Below are 14,832 nucleotides of genomic sequence, written 5' to 3' on the forward strand. Positions count from 1 at the left end.
CAACGGAAGCACCTTGTGTTCGCCATGCATGGAGATAAACTGCATATTGCATTCTGTTTCAAGTGTTACAAATCTCTTGCAATAATATAATAAAAGATGTATTATTCATTGCTTCTACAGTGGCAGCAAGGGTGGGGGGGTGAAATATGCATATGGTGCGTGTGCTATTTCGAAAAGCCAATGCTGGGCGACGTGTGACGGGTGATGAGGGAGCATCGCATTGTGTCTCTGGTGTCATCAAAAGCTGGAGAGGGGAGATTAGTTGAGTGAGGACAACATGGGCAGATACAGGGCCACTTCATGGCTGGCAGAATCACTGTAATATTTGGAAAGGGAGGGATGCTGGTGTAAATAAGCATAAATTTTCAATCTACTGTATGATGAGAATCCATTTGTGGTCCCCAGGTGTGACAAACAAAAGGTTTGGATGTGTTTGTTCCATATCTTTCTAAATGGTTTTGCTTTATTTCCCACTGAGATATGGTGCGCGGGGAGTGTGGGATTGGGGTGCTGGGGGTGCCAACCAAGTAATTTCCCTGCCTACCCACTGCGGAGAGTATAATTGCAGACCTTAAAAATACCCATTCTGCTTTGGCACGTGTGAAAAGCTTTGGGGGGATGGGGGGGGTTGTTGGTCATGCAAGTACACGAACATGTGGCGTGTGTGTGTGTATGGGACGAGCATGGTTGCACATTAGAATGAGCTGTTTATAACACATATGCATGAGTACTACCATACATATATATATATATACATATATATATTATTGTAGAGGAATACTGGGGGGAAAAATGCCTCCATTGTTTCATTCCAAGAAGCCTCATCATGGCAGAGTATATTTATGAGGTAGCGTAAAATGCACTATATTTTAGGGAACATATTCTATTTTATGTTGGTGATTTCCAAGTGTTTTTCTATTGGCCTGGGGGCCTGTGTGAATGAGTAATAGACAGAGTAATGGCTTCATCCTCGCCCGGCTAAATTTGTTTTTCTTCCTCCTGCCTTGCAAATACAAAAAAAAAAAAAAAAAAAACTGCCAAAAAATGATAAATAACAGCCACCCAATTACTCTGGCATCACCGTATTCAGGAATTTATGTTTACATTATCAAGATGTACCACTGCTCTGCATGACAACACCTTGCCACAGAAACAAATGGCATTTACATTTCCTCTGGGTGGTAGCTAGGTGTAGGTTCCTATTCATTTAGCCAGTTTGCCTCCTGAAGTAATGGGAGGCCCTGACCTAGAGCCTCTCTGTCAGCCCATTAGTGAGCGTGGAGAGCATTGCATCGGCGCCTCTGCTGTTCTGCCACTCACAAACACCCCCTAGAATCAACACAAACAAGCCCAGAACGCTACCCCTCCTGCTCCACACACACACACAGCCAGGCAAAGATGAAGCTGGGGCATTGATTTTATAATGATGCCCTGGCTGCTTCCAGCCATGGAGGAATTGAAGCTGGCTGAGCTGAGCTCTTGGTGTGTGGAGAGTTTTTTGGATGGCAGCCCTGCTGGTTGCTGGGACTAGTCCGGTGGAGAGGCTAGGCTACAGACGTGTGCAGTCGGTGGATCCAGAGCATGTAGAACATGGAGAGGCAGCCGTGCCCAACTTTACAGAAACACCCGGAGCCAAGCGTCCCTCCTCAGCACACACAGACCTGCAACTGCCAATCAAAGCAGCCTCGGGCGCTGCCACTGCCTTGTGCGCATAAATTAGCATGTATTTGCATAAGAATCCACTCGTTTAGCAGACCCACTTGGCTCTCCCCCCAAATGGCATTTTCTCGCTCCCCCCTCCCTCTATCTCTCACTTTTCCTCTCCTTATCCTTTTACAAGTGCCGATAAGAGCTAGAAAATAGGGTGTTAACCCTTTTCATACCAAACCTCTCTTGACACAAATTACATGTGTGCATGCATGATTGAATGTGTGCATATGCTTGTTTGTTGTGGGTTTGCAAATGAGCAAAATGAACCAACAAATGAATGAAAAAAGCAAACAAACAAACAAAGGTACGGTAACATATTTCAGTATCGTACACAGTGCACCACAGTTTTTTTTTTGAAAATTGTTCTGCAGTTTGTGTGTTTACTCTGAGGGTTGTAAGAGGAAAGGTTCTGCTTTTGCCATTACCAACATCTTTAAAATGTCTCACACTTCAAAGTTGCACTGCAGCTTATGTGTCACATAGCATTCACCAACACGGCTACATTATTCACAGACAACTTTAAAGCCTTGTTTTTCACGGTTCTGCCTCAATAGCCCACAGAGAGCAGCGGCGCATGCACACCCTTCTAAATTACAGCTTAGAAGACAGAAAAATTCAGTTACTGGTCAGCAATGGTTACAAGGGAGGTGAGCGAGACAGTGGAAGACAATGAGCTGACATGAATTTTTCACCATGAACAGCCAATCAGGACACCATACAGCAGGCCTGGCAGGGATTAATAAGTAAAGAACCAAGAGGGCTACACATTGCCCTGAGCACAAGTTTGGGGATACAGTAATTGGCTAGGATTGTGCCTTCAGAGTCAACTAGAAGCGGCGCACATGAGCCTAATGAAGGTTTCTCTGACTTTGTTGTACTTTTCTCGCCCATTCTGCTTACTTTTAGTGTGGTCCACGGCTCTCATCTGGTACATTATTGAACGTGGTCTTTGGTCCTTAAAGCTTGCTATGATTGCTAAGTTCTTTGCTTCCAGCTATACTCCACAGGTGATTAGTTACCATGGATGTATTTAACAATTGATGAGGTATGCAAGCATGGTGCCCCATTCATTCTAATGATAGCTGCTTGCCAAGCAAATACAGTACAGAACAGTCTGTCTTGCTTCTCGCATCTGTGACCATAATGCATATGCACTGGTGTCTTTATTTGGCTCTGCCTGGCCAACAACTCGCCCACACGACTTGCATGGAAATATCTTGATATAGCTGCCTGTGGTTTTGAATGTGTGTGATGATCTGGAAAGTTAGAACTTTAACCACAACATCCCAATTGCCGCACAGAGCAGCACTGTCCCTGGCTTTTTTACAAGCTAGTTACAGCGAACAATGTATTAGACAATCTGATGCAGTTCCAGCAAGCAAAAAGGACACATAAGACATGAGTTTAAAGGTAAATTAAAGGTTGAATGTGTCAGATTGAGGGGGATTTAGTGGCATACAGCAGTTATGATCAGAGACTGCAACAAGCTGAAACTTCTACCAGCTGGAATTCCTTTAGTGTTCATTGTTCAGGAGGTTTTAACAAATGGAGCAGGTGATTAAAAACACTAAAAAAATGGCTTTCATGTTACAAATGAGTGTTTCTGCGATGGTGTTTGGCGTTCAGGGCTGAATGATCTGCAGAGGTCTCTACCTCTCCAAAACAAATGGATTTAATCATTTAATTTTCTAAGGTAACGAAAACACAATTCTTATTTTTAGGTGATCATACACTAAAGCAAACATACTTATTATACTGTAAACCATTTCTGCCATTATATCCCCCTACATTCTGCACACAGGACCTCTAATGTGAACTGTGTATGAGTATGGAAGCCAAATTGTGCCTACGACACTTCAGCCTCATAAAAGTCATCCTTAAAAACACATAATAGATGGTGATTTCTTTCAACTCCACATAGACACACACATGCACAAATGTGTGACTCTTGCCTGAAGAGACATGAGTTACATGAAAGTAAACATGCATCCGTATGGGACTTGGTACTAAACACATACACGTTTGTGTATTAACATTAGACGTTAGACGTGTGTTCAGTTGTGAATCTAGATGACACAGGTGGCACTATGTGGAAGGTGACCAGTAACAGCTACTGAATAGTTGTGTAGAAGCATGTGTGTGCATGCATCTGTAACAGGTACTCTGACTCACAGACACGTACATACGTGCACACACATATTTGTGTTTATGATGCATGGGTCACATATGTGTGCAGCAGCATGTAAGTTAGGACTAGGTATGTGTTGGTGCGAGTGTGGCAATCAAAAAGTGATAACGTACACTTTTAAGTTAGGCATGTTTATTCCTTGAGGACAACTGGCAAATCTGAGCTCAGTCAATGTGTGTGTGTGTGTGTGTGTGTGTTTAATTTTGCGTCCAAACAGCAGCTCAAACCCCAGGAGGTTGCGCAGTCGCTCAGGGGGCTGCTCTCCCTTCCCATGCTCCCTGCTGGTCCAGCCAAGCGGCTGAGCCCCCTGCCACCATCTCCAACCTGTGTTTCTTTCCTTTCCTCATATCCAATATGAGTCACACACACTCAAAGAAATACACACACCCAAAGGGCTTAGACTGCCCTGTCTCATCCCATTTCCTCAGCGCCTTTGATCCCCAACCCTCCCAAAAATACATTGCCCCCCCTTGCAGTGTTAACTTCCTGCCATGCTATTTAAGCTTCCTTGTCTGCCTGGAGCGACCGCAGCTTTGGCGTTAGCTGCTGCTGTCTCCTAATAACAGCGCTGCAACAAGAATGTGCAGAGGGAGGGCGGGGGGGGGCTCGGACAACAGGAGAAGGACAAAAGACCCCGAGGTGCACCACCAGATAACGGTGGCTCATTACTGCTGAGGAAGGGTTAATGTTCACAAGCGGCTCTGAAGGGCCCCTCCCCAAATGCTGCTGCTTGTTATGAGAGCTAATGATGTCAGCGGAGGGCCCTGCTTGTTGATTAGCCTAAATGGAGGACTAATAGAAGTGCGTGAGCGTAATTAATGACTGAAGGGGAGCCTAACGAAGATGAGAACACACCGCTGTGGTCGTGGGTGTTCCTGGGTTAAGCGTGTCCCCGGACAACATGGCAGGGCACCTCATCGGCTGACCACGTTGTCCCCCATGCCATCCAATGCCATGCCCCGCCATGCCATGCCACAACACCCACTCCAGCACCCAGACAGGCCAGCCTTTGTGGCCATGCCTAATTAGCTGTCACAGCAGGTGGAGCAGGGACCAGGGACACTTTGGTCTGCTCTCTGACAGCACAGGTCCCCGCAGAGCTTCCCCAGACACTGACCGCACAGGAACAACGTGTGTATGTGTGTGTGGGGAGGGCTCTGAGTGCACGTGCACATTCATGCATAGATGTCTTCACGTGTGTGTGTGTGTGTGTGTGTGTGTGTGTGTGTGTGTGTGTGTGTGCGTGCGTGGGGGGATTTTTGTGTGCTTGACAAAGACAATGAGAGTTCTAAAAAAAAAAAAAAAAAAAGACATGATGATGAAGGATATATCAGGATGCAGTGTACACATACTCCCTCACAGACGAGCAGAGAGAAGCTCATTTTATTGCAAATGTGGGTAGAAAAAGGTACAGTGTGGGCATCTGTATGAATGTGTCGGCGTTTGGAAGAAAAGTTTAATTACGTTTCAGTAAGTTTTGCCTGTCACTGTTTTAGACAGAGATAGTCAGCATTTGCTTTGGCTACCCAAGACACTGGATTAGAACACAATAGAATAAAATACAAAAGAACACAACGGAATAGAATAGAGTTGCTTTGTAATTAGGTCATTATGGAGAAAAAATAAAGGACATACAGTATATGAACAGAGCACTCAAGATAATGCAAGCAGGGTGTCTGCAAGTCTTTAAAAAAAATTAAAAGTCTTAAATTCAGTTTTATAATTATAAAGTCAGTAAAAGTCATTAATTTGTGGGGTCTTAATTTCCAGAGACATTTTGCCTGATTTCATTTATCCATCTTTCAGTTATTTTTGTAACACTGAGTCTGAGTGAAAGTCAAATGTTACAAATCTGGTAATCTGCCACTGAACCTCATGCTGTTTTTTTACATTATACTTGCACTTATCTGTTGGCAAAATGTAGATTACCCTGACTCACTCTAATAACAACACTTCTACATAAAACCCACCTCAGAGTACATTAAGGTCCTGAAACACCAAGCTGACGGTCGGCTATTGGTCGATGTCAGACTGTTGGTGAGTGTTTACTTTTGTGGTGTGTCTCCTATTGTTTGCACTCACTGCCCCTCGTTGGGATTTTTTTTGCCAAAAAAGGCTTGACGTGTTTGCTTATATAAAAAAAACATATATACATGCAAAAAAAGTCTTCAATTTGGTTCAAAATGATCATGAAAAGGTCTTAAAAAGCATTTATTAAGTGTCTGCTACCTGTAGACATTCTCAATACAAGTCTGTCAGAACGCGTAAGAAACATATTGGAAAAAAATACAGCAAAGACAAAACTATAGTGTCATCCTCACTGACAGATTTACAGGCTGAAGCAGATGTGTGTGTGATTTATAGTGCATGGGAATAAGATGTAGTAGATGCCACAGACACCCCCAGACACTAAAGGCAGAAAAGGTAAATAACTAATTTTCGGTGCAAAGATGTTTTCTCTGGGCAGATCTGTGGCCATAAACAATCATTCAGCCTTCCTCTCCCTTAATAGAAGCCCATTTCCACGCTTCCTCTGAATCCTCAGACCCCTGTCACCTCTCTGCCAGCACAATACATTACTTAGTGTGTTTCCCTCCAACCGCCTGCTGCGTTTGTCCCTCTTCTGCTGCTTTGTGCATGTGTATGCAGGGGAAGATACAGTGCATTCTGATGCTCCCTTCTGTTTGCTAAGGCCTGTGTAAGCTGCAGTAATACTTCTTTACTGATAGCTTCGCTCACACACTCACAAAAATCACACACATACACACTGCAGCTCCATACACTCCCCTGGTTTAATCTATTACCATTTTTATGTGGCTCAAATATTCAGACCGTGTTAACCAATGCATCATTATGAGGCGTATAACTGCGAAAGCCAAAGGATTTATAGGCTTAAATAAATTATGGGATATGATAGTGCAAGTTTTATGAGTTGCAACTTTGCAAATATTCTTTTAAATAATAATAATAAAAGAAAAATATCCTGGTGTTGTTGGAGGATGTGAGAAAACGATTCCCCTTTCCGTACTGTTAAAGCCCGTCTTTAACTGCACATCTTCCTCAAGCTATCCACACTGTACCTTTCCTTACAATCATCTCACACACATTATATGAATTGATGGGTTCATTTGTGGCATTTAAGCATCATGTTTTTTTTCCCCCTGCTTGCACTAGTGCTATCATTTCCCTCCATGTCGTACTTGTGTTCCCTTAATGTATCTCAAATCATTTCTATTGAGCATACTCATACACCGTGACGGCAAATGTTATACCCAAGCACGCACAGGAACCTACACAATGATGTATTGTGCATTTGCAATGTAATATGTTTTACACATGGTCACTATACATCACCTCTGACGTTGTGTGAGTAGGTCTATTTGATCCCATTCGGCAGATGGATCCAATTGTCCGGGCTGATATTGGGCTGTGACAGAAAGCAATCTAATGGCAGGCTCATTGATGATGATGAGTTCTGTTCCATTGCAGTGAGATCCAGTCCAATTTCAAAAGCAAATTCAGCCATTCATCTTCCAAATAATTGTGGCACTTTATCAATTGCTCCCAGTCTTTTATCTATCACTTCGATTGATGTGATCATTTTCACAAACAGCCTTCTGTGCTAACGGCGTCTTGGAACACACTTCCAGGGCTGTGTGCTGTGTGTGCTTGTGTGTAAAGGCATCTCTGCACAAGTTTGCTGGCATGTGTGAGTGTGTGTATGTGCGTTTGCTTGCAACTGAGCAAGTGTGCATTAGTGTGTATGTCTCCATGTGCTTAGTTACCCACATTTTTGTTTTGTGTAATAACAGTATTCTATTGCTCATTACAACAATGCATCTTCTCTTCCATTATTATTATTTTATTCCTCTGTTTGTTCGGCTGTGTGTATTTATGAGACCATTTAACTGTGATGGTGTTTGTTTGATGAGCATCTTCATTCTTGTGCCTTCCATTACTATCCAGTGAGTGTGTTTATGAATCCATCGGTGCTTAGTGTGTGCTGTCACGTGCATGATGTGTGTGTAATGCGCAGCCTCTGTGTGTGAGAATGGTGTGAGATTTTATCTTAAACCTAGTAGAACCAATAGCCAAATGCATAAAATAAATGAATATCATAATAAAATCTGATGAATGGCAAAAAACAAAATCCTGTCCATAAAAACCTCATCATATGAGACCTCAAGTTAGTGTCAGGCTTAAAAGGCAGCACAGCCCAAAAAAACAAAAAACAAAACAAAACTTTGCTATTATCTTTGAAAACGTACATGTTAATTGTGCTATGACCAAAATACAAAAAATAAAAAATAAAAAAACGGGGAAAAGAAAACCATTCAATTTTAAAGCATAGTGTATCCCACTATTACTACTGGCCCTGGCAAGAAGTGCCTCAGTCTTTGGGAAAAAAAGGCATACATGTGCATTGGAGACATCTTTCTGCTGTTGAGATTGGAATTGTTTGAGCTTTATTTTCAATATCCTGTAATAATGGCACCTGTTTGACAATTTTTACATGGAATACCCCCTGGTTCTGCTATATTAAGGCAATTCGCACATGCACCTGCTATAACAGAGAGCTGTCCATGTGGTGACATCCTCTCTCAGGTAAACACAGGAGCATGTCTAAATTATTAACCCAACACTACCTATGCAATGTGTGTCTGACATGTTGTGCAGGTATTGTAAATCACATCTTGCTGGGAATTTTGTTAAGATCATGCAGGGTCAATCTGATCTGATGCTCAGGTTGACTGATATAATACCAGACAGCTTCAAATGGTTAGGTATGTGTTAATTTGTGTGTAAATGTTTTGTATCATTGTGATGGTAAAAGCAATTGTGATCATACTGTCTGGCGTGCTGTTTTTGAGTTTGTTTGCACCATTAAGTCCAAAATGTATGTAAGACTGCATGACCCCTGCTGTCCACTACTGTGAGCCAGCTTTAAGTGTCTTTCTGTTTATGTGTAAGTGTGTTTTTGGTTCTGTGTTAGATGATTAGTGCTAGCTAGTTAATCAAGTCATTTTGTAAATTCTTACAATGTAATGCCACTCTTTAAAATTAAAATGTTGAGTTTTTTTAATTTGTCATTAGGATCTTTTTTTGTTAGACAAATGCATTTTCATTTAAAATACTGCATAAGCAATTTCAAACATTGCTTTAGTAATGATTAAACAAACTTATCCAACCCCTGGTAATGATGTATGGTCACCAAATGTGAAAACCACCATCAACTGACAAATAAATCTATTATCAATGTGTATAATAAAAACAGCTACAAATGTTTAAATCTGACCCAATATCTTTTTGGTTTTTTTTACAAAACAATGTGCAAGAAACAGTCATCAGCCTTTGGCTACATAATACAAACTGTGTGGAATTTCCATTGTAAACAAATTCACTTTTGTTTACAATTAACACTTCACACCAAAATTGGGTTGATTATGTGTATCCTAAAGGCCAAACAAACACTTAGAAAATGCATTTCCTGCTTCATAAAACATTATAAAATTTGCATTGTTTACATTGCAGTGCTTTGGTTCCCCTCCCTGATGCAATGCTCCCCTTTACAGCACACTGTTAGAACAGAAGTGAACCTAGAAGTGAGGCTGAGCATGCAGTCTGATGAAAAAAAGAAGTGCTCAGTTGTAATACTGTTGCATCTTCCAAGAACAGAATTAGCAGTTTAGCTAACACTGCACAGTGCAGCCATCTGTTTTGAGGCATAACGATAATTAAATAAATATATGTCTTTGTATATCTATATATTCAAATACAGTATATGGATCACAGGCTGTTTCCTCCGAGCCCCATCCTGGCTGCCTGTTTGTTATATGCCTCCCTGTGATTCTGTGCATTTTTTGAGGTCGTTTTGACATGTGTGTTACCGTGTTTGTGTGTGTCCTGTGGGCCTTTAGTGCTCAATTGTTGGATGTTGTCATTGCCCATAGCAGAGCGAGTCCAGCTCCATTCTCCCCCTTCGCTCTGTGCTCTGTGATTGCTCACCGCTGACTCCTCTCATCAGCATTGTGGTGTGTACGGGGCTGGAGCGCAGGCCCCGGCACCGGCAGGTATATGAGAGGAGCAGAGCAGGATATACACTCATAAATCTGACAGATGCATGGTGTGTCATTACCTTCCACTTATTATTATTCTCCCACTCCTCTTTATACCGTGAGCCACTTTAGCTGTGTTCCCAGCCCGGCTCAGAAACATTTGTACTGTGGCCTTGCAGAGTGATAGATGCTTTCTGGGGAGGCACTGGGTTATTGTTGCGATTCCTGCTCTGGCTTTTTTTGTTTGTTTGTTTGCTTGTGTGCAGGGCTTGAGTCTTGGCATTTAACCTTTTGGGTTGGGTGTATACATTTTCAGCAGTGTGTGTACACTATTATAAACTTGGATTGCTTTGTTTTTCCACAGATCTGATATACATTCATACATGTTCCCTTTCTCATAAAAAAATCCACAAAGTCTCTCCATTGATACACGCAAACATGTCATACCCTGACCCTAAACTACCTCCTGGAGGTCTGGACAGGTTAAATTCTTGCAATTTAGAGCAACTAATATACAGACACACATGAGACATCCAGGTACTTGTAGGTTACAACTTCTGCCTTTTAGTATGAAAAGTGAAAAAAATCACTTCATAAATACTTCTCCTCCCCTTTTAATATGACTGGAGACAACCCAATGTGTAAGAGTGGCTGTTACATCATGACATGCAAAATGAAAAGCAGACGTCAGAGCAATGCTAAACCTCTGCCTTCCTCTTCCCTAATCCCTGAGCCTCTTATATCCATTACTTCCCCTTCTCTCTCTCTCTCTCTCTACCTTACACTTGCTCGCTGCTCCTTTCTCCTTCCTTATTCCGCCACTTACTCCGCTCTTCTTCTTTTCAAATGCACAAATATGTACCCCACACACACACACAATGTACCCTACACACACACACACACACACACACACACACACACACACACACACACACACACACACACACACACACACACACACACACACACACGGCCCCGACATGGTGTCCCTGTGGCCCAGAGAAAGAGAGAGAGAGAGAGAGGAGAGAGCAGCAGTTGCCTCACAAGAGCAGACCTCGTAAAACTCCCTGTCACTTTGACTAATTTGTTAGTCTTGTCTCACTGTGTCGAATCGTCACCCCCCTCTTCCCCCTGATGCACCTCTACCCCAACTCCCCCTGTCCTTCTTTCCACCCCCCTACTCATATCCACGGGAAGAGGAGGGAGGGACATAGGGAAGAAAAAAGGGGGCAATAAATGTAATATAGTGCACTGGCCATTGGTTGCAGTGATCTACACAGCAATCCATCTACAGTCAGAGGGAGAACAGAGGCTTTATGGAGCAGAGGATAACATGATGGCTCGATTTCTCACCTACTTTCTGTCTCTGTCCGCCTCTGTCCCACCTCAAGAGGTGGACTGCTGGGTACCGGAGGTGTAGAAATAAAAATAGGAAAGGAAAATAGGGCTATTATGAATGCAGGCTGGGCTACTGTCCCCAAGACTTGATTGGGTTGGACTGGGCCAAGCAGGGTGGGGTGGTATAGATTGGTTCAGATGTTCAGCTGGGCCTCTCTGAGGACCAAAGAGCCAATACCGGATTGATAGAGATAAATTAAAAGCCAAAATCCTGCTCCAGGGGGAATCAATTGCCAGGTAATTATGGAGAACGGGATGGAGATTACAGAGACAAAACACAAACACAGAGACGTTCCCTTATGACGCTGCAGCATCACACCAGGGAAAACTGTGTTAGCTGGTTACAAGCAAGATTTTCTTTTCTTTCTTTCTTTTTTTTTGCTGTTGTCGCCTACCTCCCCCTTCCCTAACCGACCCCCACTACCTAGTCTTTAAATAGGAGCCCGGGCTCAGAGCTAAAAATAGGCCGCATTTCACCGCCAGCCACCCTCTGCTGAGCTGTGAGCGCCCCTTCTCCCTCTTCCTCACAGTGAGGCAGACACAGCCCTCCTTCATGTGTTTTCGAGGGAGACAGGCAGCGTCTGATCACTCCAGCTCTAACCCATCTCCTCCAACACGTGGGGTAGGCCCAACCTCTCCTGACTCGCTGGCCTCACAGGAAGGCTGCTGTGAACTCGCACACCAATTTGAGAGAAAGACTCATTCCCGCTGCGCTGGCCCTGTTTCTTTTCCACACAGAAATGAGGGGAAGGATGTCCTGACATGTGAGCGATGGGTGATAGAAGGAGTAATTTGGGCTGGTACAGTACAGGCTGTGCAGGATATGGGCGCTTGCTTGCCGGTGAGATGGGCCTACTACAGTGAGATAATTGTATTTTTTTGTGCTGTATTACCTGAATAGATCCTCAGTGTGTAAACGATTCAATCTGGACAAGGTCATTTGTTTGAGGAATGTTGCTCTTTGTTTGCATTTACCATTTTCTTTTCATTTGGGCTGTTGTGAGAAAAAAAATCTTTACTCAAAATAAATAATAAAACAGTTAAACTAATTACAACCTTAGAATGACACTTTGAAGTGAGAATTGGCAGGAATGCCAATCCACACATTGAAACAGTAGAATACTCAAAATTCCCTAATCCTCCAAGGCATTAGTAATAATGACAGAGGTCAGGGCACTAATAGTGCATTTATTTTGGTCAAAGGTTGGGGACCTTAGCATTCTTATAGAAGCTTTTGGAATGAGACTTTTCTGTCTAAACCACCACTACTGGTTCTTTGTTGGCTCTTTAAGAAAAGCCAGTCTGCATTAAACATCTTTAATTGAGCTTAAAAGGCAGTAAATGGCATCAACAGCTCCAATGAATTCACTGACGGCGAAACTGCAGAATGATAATGAGAGGCATCAAACAATGGAGGGTTTATCAAGAGAATGGTACCTGATGACTTGAAAACTAAATGCTATCTGATGTGTGAGATTAAATAAAATAAGCTGAAATAAAATATGATCAAAGAGATTTTTTTTTTCAGTTATTTGTAACATTTCACTGTAAAAAAAATAAAACAAAAAAGGTCATAGCTTGAAACTACAAGTGTCCAGTTAGCTCTACTTTCATGAAAAATCTGAAGACTGTCGCAAGTTAACTTTTCTCTCACTACATCAGAAAAGTCCTTTATGTCATGAGTTGTAACAGTTCAGCAATAGCAGCATGTTGCAGTGCCTCACTTTCAGCAGGTCTTGCAAACATAGTACTTTATTCTATATTTCAATGCATTTCAAGTTGCACTTGAGTTTAATCTGTAGCTGTGGTGAACAACATGATGTGGCACAAACATGGGTGTAACTGTTTTAGCTCAATTTGACAGTGGCAAGTCAGAAAACAAGTTATTTGTTTTGGAAGAAAAAAAACATTTCCACAATTCTCTCGGGGAAGTCATGTAAACAGGATTATTTGGGGGAACTGTGAGTTTATGCAGGGCTCAAACAGAGTAATGCTCAATCACAGTTTTGGCAGTGGTGACTTTGTTTTTGCATGTAGATGCAGCCAAAAACTAAACATGCCTAACTTTATTAATTTTCTCAGCACAAACTAAAGTAAAGGCAACCAGAATGACAGTGAGACACTTTCTTTTTATACTTTTATTGCACTATTTTTACTGTGCTGCACAGTTACACTTCACATATGGTTATAAAATGAATCAGTGTCTCTCTCATAATGAGAAAATAGAAAAATTGGTGACCGTCTCCACAAATGGAAGTTCAACTGAGATAAGTTCATCATCAACTTCTGGCACCCAATTTGTGTCTATGTTCCTTTGTCACTTTCCACCCCTGAACACGAATGTTTGTCCGTTCAGACAAATGAGTCTACACTCCCCCCTTCATTTGGTGAACCTTATTCCTCAGGTGCCCCTGTGATTGTCACAACTGTTTAAAAGTTATGAGATGAGTAATGTTACTGGCTGAGAAGGTAATGATTCATCACCATACCCTCTCATTAATATCCCGCTTCACCCAACATGTCTCTCGAGCATGGATGCTCACTGAGGAACAAAAATAGCAGGTGCGCCTGGTTTTGCCTTCATTGAGCGTCATGTGCGCAGGAACTTTGCAGACTGTTTTACAAACCTGTAGTTAAAATAGGGCAGAATATGGCAAAGCTAATTTTCATTACGGCCTTGTTAAACCATTGTTTGGAAATATAATTCATTTCATATTGTGTGCGTTTAGTTTGCTGTCTTTTTCTAAATGACTTGACTCTTATTGCACAGGCAGCACTTCAAGGAGTTTTTGTGGGTTTAGCTCAGTGCTAACTCAGAAGACATCATAATTATCTGTGTGTGTCCCACAGCAAGTCTTGTCTAATTCACAAATTCACTAATCTAATTCACAAAGTTCTAAATCTAATCTAATTTACAAAGTTATCACATAGTTGATTAGCATGTTCCTGAAATTGAGAAGTACAAACTGTTTCAAAGTTGTTTAGTAAATGAGATTCAAGGTGACAAAGTTAGAGGAATAAATCAGGAGTGTCCCACCAGTGGATATTATTCTGGTCCATTGATTGAAATTTAAGTAACTAAAAAGTCAATGTTTACACTGGATATTGCTAGTCATCTAAGAGACTTAGCAGTGGACAAAGAAATTCTCACTTTTCTCATGGTTTTGAAAGAACATTTTTCTGTATTTGGGGTGTCTGCTAAAGCATTTCTCCTTGCTTGCCTTGTGAGCAGTGATATTCACAAAGCATGGTCAAACACGGTCAAAGGCCAGTGGTGTCCTTGTCTCCCTTTCTCTCCACTGCACTGTTATCAATCAGACCGACTAGCCAAAGATAGATAGATTGCGATGCATCCACACACAGACATACACTCTGAAACTTACATAAACTCCCTTAGTGGAAAATTTAAGCAAGTTCCTCTCTTTCACACTGTTGGTTTCCCACCCCTCCGTGACTTCAGCTGACTTTTATTCATCATAA

General features: G+C 42.1%; 1 protein-coding gene across 12 annotated transcripts in view; it reads left to right on the forward strand.

The window, feature by feature from the left end:
- The window catches only part of celf6 (CUGBP Elav-like family member 6), a 151,928-nt gene that overhangs the window by 83,017 nt on the left and 54,079 nt on the right, over positions 1 to 14,832 (forward strand). The window lies entirely within an intron of this gene.

The sequence above is a fragment of the Plectropomus leopardus genome, chromosome 1 (genome assembly GCF_008729295.1).
Source record: "Plectropomus leopardus isolate mb chromosome 1, YSFRI_Pleo_2.0, whole genome shotgun sequence".
NCBI lineage: Eukaryota > Metazoa > Chordata > Actinopteri > Perciformes > Serranidae > Plectropomus > Plectropomus leopardus.